The sequence below is a fragment of the Bidens hawaiensis genome, unplaced genomic scaffold (assembly GCF_021521415.1).
Source record: "Bidens hawaiensis isolate Kalapana, Puna unplaced genomic scaffold, B.hawaiensis_p1.1 tig00008858_1, whole genome shotgun sequence".
NCBI classification, from domain to species: Eukaryota; Viridiplantae; Streptophyta; class Magnoliopsida; order Asterales; family Asteraceae; genus Bidens; species Bidens hawaiensis.
Window position 1 is genome coordinate 496507 of NW_027491639.1, and position 5556 is coordinate 502062.

The 5556-nt window shown below is 34.5% G+C and overlaps 1 pseudogene across 1 annotated transcript; it reads right to left on the bottom strand.

Moving 5' to 3' along the window:
- Positions 1-329: 329 nt before the first annotated feature.
- LOC143530147 (putative apyrase 6) lies at positions 330-4840 on the bottom strand (annotated as a pseudogene). The gene is made up of 9 exons (XR_013134799.1): positions 4676-4840; positions 3463-3931; positions 2443-2555; positions 2144-2251; positions 1995-2049; positions 1535-1720; positions 1333-1430; positions 1060-1256; positions 330-964 (listed from the first exon to the last, which is right to left on the bottom strand). The product of XR_013134799.1 is annotated as a putative apyrase 6 (transcript).
- Between the last annotated feature and the right edge of the window lie 716 nt (positions 4841-5556).

Below are 5556 nucleotides of genomic sequence, written 5' to 3' on the forward strand. Positions count from 1 at the left end.
TAAACAAATATGTTAAATGAGTGTACTTAGTGATTTTGGATCATGACCAAGATGTCATATGTTTGCGAGTCGACAAATCATCCAAAGGGTCCGTAGAAGATTTACTACACAGAAGGCACGGTATTCTGTTCGGTTTTTGGTTTGTTCGATCTACTCATTTGAAGATTTTCTAGACCGAAAACCAAAAACCGAATCGAATTTAGGTTTGGTTTTCAATTTCCAAAAAAACAGAATAGCCACTATTTTACGACAAATTACAATAAAATTGTAGCAACAACTGCTTGTGATCAAAACACACATGATACAAGATAACAAAGTTGCTAGATAATATATAGTTCAGCTAATTTGTCGAAAAATATCATACGATAGAAATGAAACCGAAAGGCGTTTTGTCATTCCAAGTAGGTTTACAAAGTTAAGACGGATGCGATTTTAAAATCTACCAATGCCAATATAACACAAACAAAATCCCTTTACAAAACTGAAGTAATAATGCTAAATTACATCGGTTTCCCACTAATTATATTAGATAATCCCCGAAAACAAACACTCCTATCACATCACCAAACACGTCTCCATTCATATCATCATCATCATCATCATCCGTTTAATCCAACAGTAACTCATGATTCCATTACCTTGTTCATTCCATTCCGTTCCATTTCATTTCGTCAAACCAAACAGACGGGCACTATGATTGTCTACCTACGCGTGTAACTATATATTTCCCTTTTCTAGATCAAATATCGTCTTTACACTAGGTTTCCTCCATTTTGGCACATAATATGCAACTAATAACAAAAGAATGGCAAAGATTAACCCGCTTAAGATTGAATAATCCATCGCAAATATGGATTTTTGAGTGTATAATTGTCCAACATCTAATTCACTCATTACCTGAAAGATAAAGGCTCCTAACGCCCAATCGAGTGGAATGTTATTCACTTGATTAGCATATAAGATCCTGTTCAAACCACCATCCAATCAGATAAGTTAAATTTTGACGATATATGTTTAGCTTATATCACCGATTGGATAATATTGTGGTGAGAAAAGTACCTTTTGTCATCAAAAGCAATTCCGAGGCTGTCGTGAAGTAAAGCAATAATATATGCTGAAGAAAAGCAGTAACGATGCAAATCTTCATCGTTAAGTTTCGGGTACTTTGACTTTAACTTTGACCAGTCTTCTTCACAGAATTGTTTTCCAGCCACCATGAGCTCGGAAAGAAAAGTTTTTGGTGATAATCCAAAGAACTACAATAAAACACGAGTAAATACAGAAAACCGAAAAGTAAAAAAGTTTAAAAATAGTAGAGGAAATAAGAGTAACCTTAGATGTATGGAAAAAATTCTCGGTTGCCAAAAATTTTCCTTGTAGTTTGGGTATGAATGTTGACCCGATGTAGCATTGGTTATAGGCACACTCCTCTGTATTCCAAATAAGAATAAACAATAAAAAAAAAACTTTAAATATTTATTATATTCATAAAATAATAATAATAATAGTAATAAACTAATAATAATAATTGCACCTTTGCCTTTCTGCAACAATGTTAAGGAAGTAGATCTGCATTCTGAGAAGTTGCCACTTGCATGTAGAATTGATGATTGCTCGTCAATTTTTATTAAAGAATTAGGTGTTGTATTTCCTGTTATTAAGTTGTGTGTGTATCCTTTTGGCGAGCATGGATCCAGGAGTATTTTGCTGCTAAATGATTCTGTAGAAATATAACCTGAAATTAGTTAGATATCAAACGGGTCGATTTGGTTGTGTTTTATCTCAAACTGGTCAATAATAACTACCTCCTGTGCCGTTTTATTCAAAGCTTTAGGTTACTACTGTTGTGATATTACTTTAATGATCATAAGTAATGTATTGATCAATAATAAACCAATGACATAAATAGCAAATTATTTATATTCGTTTACTGTGTTGTTAATATGTTGACATGAATGGAGACCAGCTATGAGACAGATAGTATATGTACCAACCTGGATTTGGAGCTTTTGCCAAGTTTGACCGACGAACCAAGTCAAATGCAACATTCTGCACACAAAGCAAGTAATAACCAACCAAATAGTCAGTTTGAGATCATTTTACACACAAAACTTAGTGGTTACCAAAATGCAAAAAAATTTACCTGACCATACTAGAGCAAGCTATGACTGTAAAAACTATAACTGACATTTCCAAACTTAACCGTCCGTGAGAATTCAGGAGGTATTGGCTCACTCGAGAAAAAGGTTACCTGAAAATTGTAACAGAAGATGCTTAGTGACAAATCACATCTAACAAAACTAACAAAAATTCAGTTTTGAGGATGAAAACTCATAATTGCTGATATATTAGAGCATTTAAAACTTACCTTCTTTTAACGAACAACAAATACAGTAGATATAATGTATGATTAGAATTATATAAAAAAAAAAGAACAAAAACCTGAGCAGAAGCACCACCAAGTTCAATTATCCCTGTTGTTTCATGAGGATCACCTCCAAGAGACCCAAGAGCATAATTAGCCACAACCCATGCATGTACTCCCTCGTCAGACCCTATAAAAATTATATTAAACTTTTTTAAAACTCTGATCATACCTTTAAATATATATACATATTTCCATCATGTTGATCACTCAGAACATAAACAAAGAAAAGACCTTTCTAGACCTGCAAACATATTTTTTTGAATGGTTTCTAAACATATATGAAGGGTAAGTAAAATGAGTTTATAAACAACAGAGTTGTTACTTCCGACTTAATTTATCTACTCACTATTGGCTTCTAGTTTGGTCGGCTTACACTTTTCAATCTTCTCCACACTCTTACAAGTCCCTTCATACTCATGTTGTGTCACTTGCGACACCATACATTTCCTGATAATATCTTATAGTCTACACAAAGAAACTAATAATCACTCCTAACGAAGACAAAGTCATTCCTCAACTAAAGTTGACCACTGCCAAGCTTATTTAGGAGCAACTCTAGTTTTTCAAAGTGCGTGTAACAATTTCTGGGCATAGAACACTATTGCCACATCCAAGGTTAAAAAAAAGAACCTTTTTCAAAACCCTGCTAATTGGATATAGCACAAAGTTAAGAGCATTACACCCTAAAACAAATTTTTAATGTCCCTTCTCAAAGTGAATATGGTATATCCCACAACTTTCATTTAGTTACTATTAAGTAGTTTACATCAAAATAGAAGGCAAATGGGCAACAAGCTGCGTCGCTAGCAACCAACAATCTAGATAAATGATATTTATGTTGAGGGTGCATGTGTGTGTGCAACATATCATTCAATTGGTTACAAAACAGGTATTCACTGCATGTTGATCTGACAAATTAAACTTAATAGAGTTATAGTACACCAAGTGTATCTCAAATAAGTAATGTATAATCTCTAGTCACAATGACTCCTAAACCAACAAAAACGAGTTGAAAACAAAGAAATTCGACATACCTGAAATAACCGAAGCCCAATCATCACGAAAAACAAAGCCAGAACTCCTCAAAACCTTCCTACACGCCTCTAAAATCCTCTCCTGTACACTCAAATCTAATATCCTCAACCCGGCAGTCGCCATTAACCTAACCTCCGTTTTCCCCCAATCCTCCTTCAGAATCCTCTTCCTAGCAAACTCCAAAAGCTCCACCACCGACTCACCCACCCTATCTGGATCCTCCGAAAACGCCGATAACCCAGGGCTAACTCGCATCGAACCTAACCCACTCTCACCACTAAAGTCAAACACAGGACCTCCATCTGTAACATAATACTCAAACACATGAATCCGACTCCCTGTACTCCCTCCGTCAATCACAATACGACACCGTTTCTCAACCGGAGTACGTGAACTCAGGTAAAAATAACATGATGTCACAAACGCTAAAGTAACAAATCCGATAACGAATATATTCGATTTCGTAACCTGAAATATTACAATAAATTGGGTTAATATAACATGACGACACAAATAGAACTGTAAGCCAACCGGACCGAACGAAGCCTTGTTCATGTTCATTTGTTTAGCATTGAACTTGTTCATGAACACTAGCCGAACAGAAAATCTTGTTCGTGCTCATTCGTTAAAAAATTGAACCTGTTCACGAACGCAAACAAACATGTATTGTTTAAGAAAAAGAAAAGGAAAAAAAAAACATTCTTAATCCAAAACATTAGACATAATCGCCTTAACTAAATATAAAGTTAAGCACTTGAGTTTGACGAGACGGTTCTAGTTCCAATGCCGGTAGTTTGAGTTCAATCAGAGTCCGTTTGACACCCTACCTACGACTTCCTATTTAAGAAGACTATAACTTTAAACCTAACCGTTATTATAAAAATATAAAGCAAAGCTTTAACTAACAAACATAAACAAACGAACGTAAATGAACAAATCGATAACGAGTAAGAGATTTGTGAAGAAGATATTGAAAAGCAATCCAATTCTAAAATCTACAGGCTAGAAATCAAAAAGCAAAAACCTAAAATCTAATACCAGACGGTTGGTTCCAATGCCAGTAGTTTGAGTTCAATCGGAGTCCGTGTGATACCCTAACCTAAGACTATGTACTTGAACCTAACCACTATTATAAAAATAATATAAAACAAGCTTTAACTAACGAACATAAACAAACGAACATAAACGAATAACGAGTAAGTTAAAGTTAACCTGAGATTGAGGTTTTGGATGATTCGTCCTGGAGAAGAGATTAGTGGATCGGAGTGAGGAAGAATTAGGTCTAAACTTAGCAGCCTTCATCGAGGACTTATTATTATTATTATTATTATTATTATTATTATTATCTATCGACTTACGAGCATTCGATCTTCGCATTCAAAACAGTTATAATAATAATAATAATAATAATAATCGAATCATGTGAATTGTGTGATCTCAGTAGTAGTAATTAGTTAGTGTGTGTGTATGTATGTGCGTTTAGGTTAAAATTGAGATTAGAGATGAGAGAGTGTGATCGGGGACGGAGAATTGCCGGCTCTCTCGATCTCCGGTGAGTGATCCGACGGTGGATTTGGTGGCTGAATCGAAACGAGGGTTTGATAATTGAGTTTTCAAGGTTTGTGTTTGTGTGTGATTTGATTATTGAAGTGGTTTAATTTAGGTCCTTGTATTGTTGCTGGTTAGCACCTTATAGCCCTCATTATTTAAACTGCTAATTTGGATTACTGACGGGCACCGACCCACTTACTCATTTTCGTTTCTCGTGTATCAGAGACCACCATATATGAGAAACCTCTCATATATGGTGACGGAGCTCGAGCTCAAGCTCGGCTCGTTTTGATCTTTATTTATAAAGCTCGAGCTCGATTTGTTTCGTAGTTTTTCAATCTCGAGCTCGGCTCGTTTAATATTTATTAATTATTTTTTTATATATTTATAATTATATTTGTATATTTATTTTCATGATAACTTTATATATAAATAATATGTTATTTAGTTATCTTTTTCATAAAATTATATATATATATATATATATATCAATTAATAACCAGCGGGGTTTGCCCCAATAGCCAGGAATATGATGGATGACC